This window comes from Sciurus vulgaris (genome assembly GCF_902686455.1).
Source record: "Sciurus vulgaris genome assembly, chromosome: 4".
NCBI lineage: Eukaryota > Metazoa > Chordata > Mammalia > Rodentia > Sciuridae > Sciurus > Sciurus vulgaris.
In genome coordinates this window covers 65,513,081-65,527,773 of record NC_136464.1, presented here as the reverse complement: position 1 = coordinate 65,527,773, position 14,693 = coordinate 65,513,081, and the positions used below count along the sequence as shown (strand labels likewise).

Sequence of the window (14,693 nt, the reverse complement as noted above, 5' to 3'; positions counted from 1 at the left end):
GATCACACATTTGTTTTTATGGAGAAATTATTAAAAAGGATAAAAAAAACAAAAGCTATAAATGCTTTCTTTCTTAATTATCCTGGATATTCATTGATTCTTCTACGCTCTTCCTGAAAAAGTAGAAAAGACTTGCCAAGAAGTTATTTTTTTCTGCACTTCATCCAAGTAAGTACTGCTATGGGTGAAATAAAAAGAATAATTTTTAAAAATGGCCATGTGCCATATCTCTAGGAGCAAAAATACAGCCGTTTGCACACTTTCTGTGTATGTGTGTGTGAAGTTAAAGTTCCAAGAAAAAATTAGAGGCAATTTAAAAATTAAATCTTTGAGTTTAGTCCCAAATCCTCACTACAGAGTAGTTTTGTGACTCTAGCTAAGAACTTACTGATGAGTGGGACACACATTTTGACCACTCTGTTTGCAGGCATGAAAGCAAATTATATGTTAAAAGTGGTAAACTTAATATGTTTTTGACATCCTTATCACTAAAAATCCACAAATGTACTATTTAAGGAAAAAGTCATCCTTTAGTATATTATAACCTAACTTGGAAACAAATAGCTTTACAGTCCATATTATGGTGTTCAGACTTATATGAGTTCTTCTCCACTTACATTATCCTGTTAAAGATTGATGAGACTTTTCTTTAAGTATAACTACATAAAGACAGCAATGAACAAGTGATTTGACTCCTTAAGCCTAAACTGACTTATATTGCTTTTGTGATGACATTATTTACATTAACCATAGCACAAGTGACATTACAAAGATGACTGGGTGCTACTTTTTCATAAGCAATATCTTTAAAATTCTTAATAATTTCAAAAGCATTTCTTTACATCAAACCAGACTGTGACACTGTCAAGACCAGAACATTTCCATTACTTTAATTATGCCAATTTATAAACAAAACTCACTAATGGTTAAGGTCATAATCATCATAACCTTTTTGTTCCCATACATTCCACCAGGTTCCAAATTGATCATCTAGGGGAAAATGTCCTTATGAAACAGGTTAGCTGTTTTGTAAATGCCAAATCATAGGTTAGAACATTTAGGGTGCAGAATAAAAGGTAAAATATGAAAGGAAATTAAATTACTCTTTTGCATCATGTAAACTTCAGATGATTTTGATGCAAACTCCTTTAAAATATAGAATATATATAAGGCAGTGGAGTTTAATGGACTGGGTGTCCATTAAGCTGTAAGCCCCAGCACTGCTGTTGATAAACTGTGTGTCCTCAGGAAATTCTTAAACTTTCTGATCCTCAAGATCCTCATATAAAATAAAAATATATGCACCATGCCTAACTAATGGAGTTGTTAAGTCTATAAATGAGAAAATATATCTGACAGCACTCTGAAATACAGGATGCTATAAAAAGAAAAGTGATTATCATAACCAGAATTTCCTAATTTCCTAAATGAGTAAGCTAAGGGATTTGCTATACCTTACTTTATTCTGCCATTTCTTATTTCTTTAAATGGAATTCATATGTATATGAATTGTATTTAAATTATATATAGAAATATATTTTCTGTATATATGTGTATATGTATGTATATATATATTTATATATGCATATATATATATATAATTTTTGTCTCTCTCACTTTTACCACCTCTATCCCAGCTCACCCTGCCCATTTCAATCTCTGAGCATTCATTTTAATTCTCAGTGTCAAATCCATTACTACTAACGGTTCAATTTCTTTTGTAATATGAAAATTAGAGAGGTACTGCCTGGGGCTCAAAATCCTTTTTTTTTTATTAAAAAGAGAGCTTTTGGTTGCATGCTATTTGTTGTAATGGGATTTGACCTGTATATCAATTAACTGTGCAATGCATTTATATTATAAAAGCATTTGGTAAAATGAATTGTTATTGTGGATGATAGCCATGTCATAGAATTGGATATGTAGGGAAAAAATTGATTTAAATCACCAGAGCTTATTTCCATACCCCTTGAAATAGTAAGTAGTAAGGAGATTGAAACAGTCCCCTAACTCCTTATGATACTTTTCAAAAAAGCCATGATGACTTGAACCCACCAATACATGGTTTAAAAAAATAACTTTTGATACAGACCTAGAGATGGCTTATAACTTTAATGTTTTTTTAGCCAGAAGATTTTAGGAGGAAAAATGGTTGTTCTAGGGCTTCATTATTTGTATTTGCTTGGAGATTTCTTCAAAGATAGTCCACAGAGCTAAATTCCCCTCTCATGTGCCTACAATTTGGAGCAAGCCTTACTAGATAAGGTTATATATTGGAGACTTCAGTATGCTATAAAAAGATCACCTGTAACAAAGAAATCTGTACAGGTAAAAATCCTTAGAGATTCTGACTAAACCATTTTATCAATGAAGTTACCAAAATGCTAGATAATATCTACAATTCATTTGTAACAGCAGTCCTGTAACTAGAATTGTGAAGTCCAAGTCTGAAGGGCTTTGCTAACTGGCCACCTCAGTTTCTCAAAAGCTCTATCAACGTAAGTGACTGAACCCAGTGTAAGCCTGCTAACTAGAGTTGTCCGTATAGGAAGCAGCTCAATTAAAAAGTCTCTATACAAAGATTAGTGACTCTTACTGGAAGTCACAGATTATTTTATAGGTCAATGAACTTTAATGCATGTAAGCTCACCTTTCCCCAGTAAGGGTCCCACAACTTCCCATCTTTAGCCTGAATGTCAGGGCTCTGAAATAGCTTTTCCGTTTCACCAAGACGGCCCAGGGAGCCCCCCAAAAGGAATCTCTTATAATATGTTTTAATCTCCTTTAATTTTTAAAAGATCCTATAAATTCAAATGTATTTACATAGCAGATTACAGATAAAGGGGGGATTTTGTTTTTGTTTTGTAATTCCTAAGAATGTCATTTTACAGGATGTCACATTATTGCGACCTAAATATCCCTAACATAACAGCAACTGCCTGGAACTTCCAGGGTTAAAATCAAATTTCCATATGAATTCTAGCATGTTGTGGAGCAAGGGAAGGAGTCTGAGGAACACAATCACTGACACAAATGTTAATTAATTGTGTAATCCTAAATTTTAAATGAAATAATATTTTAATTTTTTTGACAGATCACGGAGTCCATTCCTTTTATAAATGGTCTCTTATTTATTCCATTCTTGATAATTTGTCTCTCGAAAAAGCGCCATTGATGAAATAAATCAGATCATACTGTGAAAGCAGTTTGCCTCTGGATATTTCAATTTCCAAAAGGAAGTACCTGGGTCTCATGATGCATTTCAAGGCGCCATAATGATGGAACGATGTTAATCAGATATAAAAATATGGCTGGTGAAAACCTGTGAAATGGAAAAACAAGATAGTTCAGCTTCTACAAAGAAAAAAGAGGAGAGAGAGAGAGAGAAGAAAGAAAGGACAACAAATGCACACACCCATCATGTCAACCTTTTTATCTTAAGTGTTTATTTCCATGGGGGGTAAAAAAAGCATTATGTGATTTCTGCCATATGGATTACAGAGAAACACAGTAACTGTAAAAGGCACTAGCAGCTGTCATTCTCACTGAATTTCTAATCCAATTAATAGATGTTAATTTTAATACGGCTTAATGGGACACTGCCAATTAGTTTCAGGCACAACATGGGATATTTTGCATTTAATATGTTCTACAAAAAGCAAATATAGCAATCGTAAATCTCAGATTTTTTTCAACATTGCAATTTCAGGAAGATTGGCTACATTTTTCAGCATTAACCTGGAATATTGAGAGCTCAAATAATAATACCCTGCTAGTACACAAAAATCAGATGATAAGAATGAAGAATGAGAATAATTCTCTGGTTTCGTATATGTTAAAACTATAAAATAAAAATATAAACAACAGCTGAAAGATTTGGGAATTTTTAAAAAGCTATCTAAATTATCTATTCATCATTCTCTGCCTCAAAATTCAGAGGGGACTCTAAACAGCAGGCTTTTGTTGTCAGACACACTCAGGTTCAAATGTCAGTTTTGCCATGGACATCTTAGCTTATTTTCTAATCCACAAAATGGGAACAGTCCCTGCCTGCATCAGTCAATGTAGGTTGCTGTGCAAAATACTATAGACTGCATGACCAAAGCAACAGAAACTGAGTTTTCTCATAATTTGGAGTCAAAGAGCCTAAGATCAGGGCTCCAACATGGTGGGGTTCTGGTGCGGGCTCTCTTCCTGGCCAGCAGACAGGCCTTCTCCATGTCCACCAGTACCCTTTCCTCCGTGCTTGTGCTGGCAGAGCTCTCTCTCCCTTTGCTATTCCTTTAAGACCACTGATTTTATTGGATTAGGACTTCATGTTTATGACTTCATTTAACCTTAATTACCAAATTAATCTCCAAATCTGTTAAATTTGGCCTTAAGACTTCAATAATGAATCTGGAAGGGACACTATGCAGCCCATCCAGTCACCTTGATCTCCAGGGGGTATACTGCACCATCTGTGAGACTGCCTGGCAGAGGAGGGCACTCAATAACAGGTGGACTTTGTTAGTATTATTATAAGATAAAATTAATAAACATCCCAAATGTTTTACTTCTTCAAATTGCATTTTATTTTAGATAGACTCTTGCTTGATAGAACATCTCAAAGTCAAAATTGAAAGTCAATATATTTTATTAAATAGGACACACTTGTATTTTCTGAGATGAAATGTTACCCACACTGTAGTATTATAATCCAGAGAAGTAAATAATGATAAAGAAAGGGGCAATTTTAGGATGAATTTTTAAAAGGGTTTTTAACCCTTTTTGTTATATCTTCCATCAACTTCTGAAGAATGGAAGGGAGAAGGGGCAACATGAAGAGAGGTCTTTTAAAAAAATCAGTATTTAATATAGATACTCCCCCACCTTTGATTTCCTGCCAAAACCAATTTTGAAACAAAAGGTTATGGGTCAAGATATTATTAAAATCTGACTTGGAAGATGGCTGAGCTTCAGGGAAATATCAAAAGCCCATGTGAGCATGCTCTTAAAAAAAAAAAAGCGCAATTAACTCTTTGACCTTACATATCAAAGGAAACACCAGGAGAGAGTATTTCCCTGTGTGAAATGGAGGAAGAAGTGAATTCTGGTCAGAGGGACAGCTGAAATATGTAAATTTTTGTTTAGACAAGTCAAATGTTAGCTGGACTATTTGTTGACTCTTGTTAAGATTAATTTTGAGATTAACTTCCCTAAGACTACCACCGCAAAATAATCTGGGGAAAACAATAGATGGAATATAATAGCTCTCAAAGGAAGGTTAAAAATAAAATAACAATGACCTTTAATATCTTCTAGCATAAGATTTATGTCTCTAATTGGAAAAAAATTCGATTCCACTTCAACATATTTCTTCTAATTAGGAAATTATTTACACAAACACACAAATACACACACACACACCACACACACACACACACACACACACCCCTCACCATTCAAGATTTTCTGTATTATCTAGTATAAAAAATCTAAACTCCATAATTCAATATTTAAGGCCTCTATTATCTGGTCTTATCTCCACTTCCTCTACTGCATCCTATCAAGCTGAGCAACTCATTAGACCCAATTGTGCTGGGTATGTGAAACAGAAAAAAAAAGGATAGGCTGAGTTGAAGCCCAGTGGTAGAGTCTGGGAAAGTTCTCCTTACTTTAATCTGTCCTTGTTAGATGTATTGGACATAAAGAAGAACGGAGAAAGTGAGAAGAAATCATATCAAGTTCCCAGGAATTGATTAGATTCAATTCAATCAAGGCTTCTTAAAAAAACCACTGGTCCCTGTTCAGAACCACATGCTCTGTGCTCTCTCAGTTTGGCCTAACCTGAGAAGAGAGGATTGGAAATGGCTTTAGAGCAAATGTCTCCCCAAATAATAAACACTCTTTTTTTTGGAAGACCTTCTGATGGACTTATCTGTCCATCAATATCCTACATATTTCAGGGCCTGGCAGCAATTAATATTAATCTTCACATGCTGGACTCTTATAATCATGCATACAGAAGACCCAGCTTGCCTAATGTACGTCTTTGAAGGCAGGTCCTGAGCCCTATATGTCTTCATATACCTTCCCTCTCCCCACTTCATCTTCTCTGCCCCTGCATGGCATCACAGTATCTTATTAAATTTCCCATGCATAGCAAGCAAATGCTCAATGTTTAAATGTCTGAATTTATGAAAAAGAACAGACTGAGCAAATGAAAGAATGAAGGCTGCTAGCATTTGTAAAGTTTTTTTTTTTTTTTTTTTTAATTTCAGGAGGTTCAGGTTTGTTCTTCAAGTTGTGATCCTTGAAGAATTATTGCACTTAGGTATGATCTGGTAGAAATTTCACAAACTTATTAGTAGACCCAAATATGACTCCCGCCACCTATCTTTCATTTCTCCTGGGAAATTTATTGCCTTCCCTGAAACTCAATGTCCATTTGTTAAAATGGGGGTGGGGGGTTGGCTATGAGTTGTGCCAATGAAATCAACATTGTGGTGTGGTCATAAATGTAGTTAGCTGCTGCCTACCCTAGTCTGAGCTCTGCAAGTTTACTCAGGGCTACATATTGGTACCCTATGCTTAAGAGGACTCAGAATACAGTCTAGAAGACTGTTTCTTCAAATAATTTATAGTCAATTCCATTTTTAAACCATGATCTCACAACTATACCTCTCTAAGACTTGCTTGTATAAAATGATGCTGTTTGCACTGCTGAGGACACAGCTAGGGCTAACATTCAATGTTAAGGCAACTACTGTGACACAATCCTGGTCTTCCTGGGTATTTGCCCATCGCACACTCCAGGATGCTGCACATCCAGGGCCAGGCCTGTGTTTTGGGTTCTGTTGCTTGCCATTGTTTCTTACTGTGCTCCTGCAACAGTGTTCTCTCTTCCTGAGAAAGAAGAAAGTTTAAGTACCTTCCTAACTCAGGCTCCCCACACAAGCATTTGTCCCGCTGGAAATTCTCCCCCAGTTTTACCATTTCTCTCTTTACAAGTCCATGACAACTACATGAGACTCCTACAGGAAAATATTCATGTCCCTCAAGTCAAATTTGCTTTTTGTTCAATTATACTCCATGAATTTTCAAAATTGATAATTACATATATGGATGTGTATATGTATTTGGTATCATTTCATTGTTGTGCCCCAGCAATTCTAAACAACACAAGCACAAGAAGTGTGTCTGTCTGCTCATAATTGTACCTCTGCTCTTTCCAGAGTCTCTGACATTTTTGGGCTCCCCACAATATTCAGTGACTCAATGAGGGCCTAGTCAACTTGCCGTTTTTACAGTTTTGTTGTTCTATGCTACTTTTGACAATGAATATCTTCTTAAAATATCATCATAAATTGATTTTTATTTGGAGTTTTACTGAAGGAAACTAATTTCATATAGTTCTGCTACTAAGAAAGGTTTTCTTTGTTCTTTTTAGTATGCATGTCAGTAGACTATATGTTGAAATATTATATACACATGGAGTTTAACTTATTCTAGTTAGGATCCCATTTTTGTGGTTATACATGATGTGGAGTTTCACTGGTCGTGTATTCATATAAGGATAGGAAAGTCACATCTGATTCATTCTACTATCTTTCCTGTTTCATCCCTTCTCCCGTCCTTCGTTTCCCTTTGTCTAATCCAATGAACTTCTATTCTTCCCCTCCCTACTTTCCCTTATTGTGTGTTAGCACCCACATATCAGGGAAAACATTTGGCCTTTGGTTTTTGGGACTGGCTTATTTCACTTAGAATGATAGTCTCCAGTTCCATCCATTTACTGGCAAATGCCATAGTTTTATTCTTCTTTATGGTTAATATCCATTGTGTATATATACCACATTTTATTTACCCATTTATCTGTTGTAGAGCACATAGGTTGGTTCCATAGCTTGTTCTGCTACTAAGAAAATTTTAAAATTTGGTTGTGATATGTAAGCCATTGATTTTTTTTTGAGGGCTTGAATATTCTTGCTCATGTATTATCAATGAAATTCACTTTGTGGATTCTGAAACTTAATAAATCAAGCCTGTTGTCACCATTTGCTGTGTAATTAGTCAAATTGCATCTTTCTTTGAAGTTACCAAATAATTTCACTTTGGTATTTGTCTTGATGGCATCAGAAATAATTAGATGCCAAGTACCTTGTTTGAAGACCAAAATCATAGATCTCGTTAACTCAGAAATAACTTTTATAAGATTTCTAGACACTTGTTTATAAAAATAAAATATCTTACACCAATCAAAACTGATAAATATATGATTAAATAAATAAGACACATCCATTATTTCCATTTAGGTTATTTAGCAAGAGCATTCCCAGTGGAAAATTTTTACAAAACTGATAATACCATATTACCAGTGAAGTACCTGCCCTGAGAAACTCAGATTTATCACATTCTGGACTACTACTATTCTGTCAGAATACTGGAGTTGCTCAGTATTAAACTTCAAAGCCAAATTATTTTGCTCAGCTGATTATTCTAAATTAAAACTTTCCAAAAATTTATTTTCATGTTATTTAAAATTTAAGAACTCTTAACCTACATATCATTATCTCCAAAGTACACAAGCAGTAACAATTCTCAAAGGATCTTTTTCTTTGTTTTATATATATATTTGTTTGTCAACAAATTCATTTATTTTGTTTTATTTGTTCATTAAGCAATAAGTGTTACATACTAAACACCGCTACATGCTGAACACCACTTTGAGCTCTTTAAGAACTATACTGACTGCCTTTTTCATTTCATCCGAAAATAAAATAGCAGCTATCATACATAGTTGTCATTCCAACAATTATAATGCTTTTCAAAAGACAATTACTTTGTGACATTTAGCTATTTAGCCCTGCAATGGATCTTATTACTTCAACTCACTATTAGTCTAGAATTAAGGTTCCACTTTCCTCTTTCTAAAAATGACAACTATTGTTATTTTCTTACTGAAAAAGTAACACACAATTTGTAAAAACATTTAACATTATAAAAATCATATAGAGGAAAAGATAACCATAATATCACCCACTATCCTGTTTAGTTTTTCCGTCTGGCTTTTAAGTGTATGTGTGTGTGTGTGTGTGTGTGTGTGTGTGTGTGTGTGTGTGTGTGTAATGGATATATAATAATGGATAGATAGTATGATATAGGTATAATGGACAATATTTAAGTGAAGCAAAAATAATATTCAGAAATGACTTCAATGTGAATCCAGCTTTTATTTATAATTCATTTCTCAGTGTTTTCTACTCTACATACAGAGTGGAGTTGTAAGGATTCCAGATCAAGTTTAAAAATCTTGTTAAACTATCTTACCTATCTTTGATAAAATTTCTGGAATTTCTAATAATGGGTTTGTTTCATGCAAATCAAGAAACTAAGTCAAAATGCCATTTTGTGATCTAGCCCTTTCTAAAAATTCAAGAATTGTGTGCCCTCCTTATACATAGATGGGTTTCTCTAATTGACCTTAGGATCCATTATTTCCATTTAGGTTATTTAGCAAGAGCATCCCATTAGTGTGCAGGGAAACTATGGCCAATACAATAACCTTAGTACTTCACCTATCTTCTCTGATCCTTCAAAATGAACCCAATGCTTTGCAGAACACACATCTCTGAATTCTCTGGAAAGTCACTTGCCTGACCCCAGCCACCATTCATTTATTTTCTTAAATAGCACCTCACCACCTTCCCTCAGGAGCACTTGGTATATGAAGGACCCTTGCAAAGGAGGCCACCACTAAATGGAGATGGGCTCATGAGAATCCCAAAGAAATGGAGAACAATATAGACAGGATTCATTTTGATAGATGCCATGATCAGATGATAGGTTTGTTTTCTCTGTGAACTTACAGGAGAATAGACAAAGAACACAAGAAACATGAAAAAATATCAGATTGGTTGGAAATACCCATAACAGTAGAATCATTCTTTGTACTGCCAACGGGAAGAAACTTCTGAAGGTGAATATTAGGATTCTTAATTATAATTTTCATTTCTTGTTGCCAATTTTAAAAATAAAGTTATATTCCAAAATTATGGTATAAACTGAAAACAAAATTTGCATTCTACATACCTCACTTAACCTAAAATTTTCTGGAAGCATGTCTAAAGAAAGCACAAGCTTTGTTGTAATTGAATAGCTCACATTTGAACTTCAGCAGTGGGTTGCACAAATAAGCTACTTATGAAAAAAATATAAATCAATTTTAGAATCTTTATTTTATTTTTCTCATAACATTTCCGTGGCAAAGAAAGTCATGACATCTTCCTAAATGAATTGGTCCCAACTGTAACCCTCGGTACCACCATCAAGCTTTCTTCAGCCTGAAAGCCTATCTTCTCTGCAGTCCTGCATCCCACCAGCTACTTCAAAGACCAGTACAGCAATGATATTCCTCAGATAAGATTCTTAATGATTCTTGACTCTGCAGCGATTCTGCACTCTTGGATTAATTTGTGGAAAATTATTTGGTTCTCAGAATGTTTTGTAACGTTCTCATATAGCTGCATTTATTTTATATTCCTTCCAGAACACTATCACAATATCTAGTGTAATAAATGCTTGTACATGAACTTCAGTTGTCATTGACTACAGGAATTTTAATGCTCTCTCAGAATATAAAATGCATCATAAATGTTATTTAGGTAATGCTTTCGCTCTATATAAAGATAATAGTATTTATTTCTGTTCTGTAGAAGAGGTTGTTTCTTCACTTCGGAATCCAAAATAAGGACACTCTAGTATCCCCCACCCCTACTTTTTTTTTTTTTTTAAACTTTATAAACATCTACTTATGTAAGAATGTCTCTGAGCCATGTGCTTTGTACAAACTTTTCTACATTATGTTGCAAGCGGAATCATCCAAGTCCTCCATTAACAGGTCACCTGGAATTTACCTACCCAATTTTGGGGAAGAAAAAAAATAAAGAAAAAAACACTAAAACTTTGATCCTTTACTAGAAAGATATTTATCCTAAAAACAACGTAGTCATATTGTCTTCAAGCAAAACCCAATTTGGTTATTGAAATCAAAGCATAAAGAATAGGATGACAGATTAAAGACCCAGCACAGGATGCCCAAAGTGTCCATGTTGGGAGGAGGAATCCTTCTCCAAGCTTCTCAGCATTGGCTTCCTCATCTGAAGTAGGAGTAATAATGGCACCACCAGAGCTACTGTGAGGATCAAAGGAGATGATGCATGTGAAGCAAATGCCTGGCTTAATAAATGTGAGTGCTCACCAGATGTTGGAATTGGTTTTGCAATTTATTATTTTTAGTTGTGACCTTACATAAGTGATTTAGCCTTGTTGTGCATCAGTGTCCTTATCCTAGAACAGTGATAAAGGTGAGAAATAATTCATAGAGCCACTATAGGATTACATGAGATAATAGATATAAAGCAGACTTGATAATTGATAACTGTTAACTCCTCCATTATCATTATCACCATTACCATCACCTTACTCTCCATCCTCATCACCATTATTAGCAATTATAAGCAAACTGTCAGAGAATGGCACAGATGATTTATTGGGAAGCTATTCCAAGTGAACTAAAACATGTGCATGCGACAGAGGCTCAATTTAGGAAAAAAGAAAGCAAAGGAATACTACAGAGCACAACCAGGGCTGGCAGCAAACTAATGTTAAAGGATTTCCTTTTTTTCCCCTTAAAATTTACTTTTTTTTTTTTTTTTTTTTTTTTTTGGTACCTTTTGAACCCAGGATCGCTTAACCGCTAAGCCACATCCCAAGTACTTTTAAAATTTTATTTAGAGACAGGGTGTCACTAAGTTGCTTAGGGCATCTATAAATTGATGAGGCTGACTTTGAACTCACGATCCTCTTGCTTCAGCCTCCCGATTGGCTGGGATTACAGGTGTGCTCCACCACACCCAAAGACTACTAATCTTTTTTATAGTAAGTGTATAACATTAAGTACTGTGTACAGTATCTACCTGTTTGAGATAAGACAAAGACTGAAGATAAAATAAACTCCTCTCCTTAAACAACTACAGGAAGTAGATTTTATACTCAGAGAAAAATAACAAAATAAATGTCTACCCTGGCATTATTAACACCCTTGTGTCTATATTATTTCAAAGTGACTTTCAAATAAAAGTGCATTTGAAGGTACATCCACTAAAATTTTTATTTTTTCTTGAAGAAAAGAAACATTAATTAATTTGTTTGTTTCTTTTATCAAAATGATTGATCTACCTGACGCTTCACTTTGTTGATACCGGTACTTCATAGGAATTTCCAGAGTTGTGTGAGGCATGCACACAGGGAGAATAAACCTTCATGTAAATGTGAATTTTCCCCTGCTGGGAATAAAGTTAAACAATTCACATTTGACCTGATATTGTATGCATAATAATGTTACTGCCATGAGAAGAAGAATGCATAAAATTTAAAACTAGGGATATATTTATAGTGGTTTATTTGAGCTGCCCACACATTTGTACTTTGTTTTTTTTCCTCAGTCAAGAACAAAAAGCTATAAAATATTAGTGACTTTAATTTTCAGTTCTAAAGTTGTTTTACTCATTAAGTTTGGTTCTGTGAATAGTTCAACAGAATTGACACAAGTACATTAAAATAGGTTAGAAATAATAATCTAGAGTTTAAACATATTATATTAAATTAATATATTATGTTAGAATTACTGTTTTATAACACAACTATATTGCTATTGGGCTATATTTAAACTTTTATAAAGATATTTCACATCTGGGATACTAAGACAAAACAGGTTAGATATACTCATGGAGAAAGTATGGTAAGCAATCAATGTTTCCATTTCTTGGAAAGTCCATTCTGAATGCAGCATAACTATTACACCGGTCTCAAGTCCATTGTAAAATACGAGAAAAAAAAACCCAATGACTTCTTGAGAGTAAATCACAGGAACAATCTAAGGGGAGTCTCTTTTTTCCTCAAATATAACTTGAATTACTTAACAAAGTCATTTACTGGTAACATTCAATGTGTGCTTCCAAAAGAACGCAAACTTAAATCATCTTTATGCATTGAGCTCCAGGCTCAGTATATAAAGCACATATACCTATAAACATACCAGAATAAAATATAAAAATCCAGATACACATTACAGACAGGGATGAAAAATCTAACGCACAGCAGGAAATGCTCCTGAATAACTAAAAAGCTCAGGAGAGATTTTGACAAATCTGGACAGCAAGTATGAACGGGTGAAACATAAATTATCTTCTGAGATAATTTCCAGTTCCCAGGTTGGTCTTATGGAAGTCACAGGGACTCTTTCCAGATTCTCCTATCTTGTCCTCTCTGGGCTCCAAAAATATCAGTGGGGGTAGGAGTGTGCTATTTTCCAACTTTCTTGCATTTCAATGAACATTTTCTGGTGGAGGAAAGTATGTATTATCACATTCTATAGAATCCACATCATACAAAATTCTCCTCCACTGCTCAAATTTGTTAAATAAGATGTAACTATCAAGTGTAGGTTTGTTGTTTTTTGGGGTTTTTTTGCAGTGCTAGGGCTTTGAACCCATGGCCTTGTGCTTACAAGGCAAGTACTCTACCAACTGAGCTACATACCCAACCTCTAAGTCTAGATTTTGAACTTCACTGTTGAACTTTCCAGAAGTAAATGAATAATCAAAACAGATTTCTCCAGTCTTTTATAAAATTGCTTTGAACTTGAGATCAATGTAGGGTACACTGCCTTCTGATTCCTAATGCATCTTTCTTATTTTCAGTTGTGAGCCATGCAGACCATTTTTAACACACCGTGTTTAAAATGAGATATGGTAATTTTTTAAAGATTAGTAAGTCCCAGTTCTGGGAAAAAAATAATTAGTAAGAATCTTTCATGTGGAGTCAGGGGACACAGGAAGGAAAAAAGACAGGGAAGAGCAAAAAGAAAGTCAATACTTATTGGCATGTGGAGGCATGTTAGAAAAATTCAAGACACATGAAGATCATCTCCTGCTCTCTGGCTTTTCTCTTCTCCCTGGAGCACTCTTCGCATCCCTGACTCCCTCTGATTTCTAAGGCCTCAACTCCAAGACCATCTCCCTAGCCAGAGTCACAACCACCCAGTGCAGACCTTCCCTGTATACTCCTCCACTCTGCACTCCATGCCACTTGGGCAGTCATCACTCTTCTAAGCACTCATTTGTTCACTTGCTTATTTTTACCTATTATATCATTTATTCATTAATTACTTACTTCCTGGGTTATTTTTCTGAGCCCCCTTTTTAAAATGTCAGATTTTGGGGGACAGGAATGTACCTTTTTACTTATTTCCATATGCCAAATGAATAATACTCAACATATACAGTAGGGTTTTCATACACAGTAACTGAGTGAAGAATGATAAGCCTCCCAGATTCCTCCAGCGATGTCTGCTCAAGCTTCCTGCACTCACCTACTCAGGCTGTCCAGGCCCACCCCTTACCACTCAACCTGTGCACTCCAGATCAGAGCTCACTGACTTTTTCCTGCTATAGCCCAAAGGCTGCAAATTCCCTCTGCTCCACCCAGCACTTTGCATCATACCCTTTCTGCTTCAAACTGTTAGCAGGCAATGGATAAGACAGTGGGCTCGCAATCTTCCCTACTCCCTCCCTGACGATTGCCAACTATGTGCCTCGATTTTCATCTAAAAATGGGAAGAAACAGAGAAACGGAAAATAATTACACCT

General features: G+C 35.0%; 1 protein-coding gene across 1 annotated transcript in view; it reads right to left on the bottom strand.

Moving 5' to 3' along the window:
* The window catches only part of TMEM26 (transmembrane protein 26), a 66,943-nt gene that overhangs the window by 25,159 nt on the left and 27,091 nt on the right, over positions 1–14,693 (bottom strand). The window lies entirely within an intron of this gene.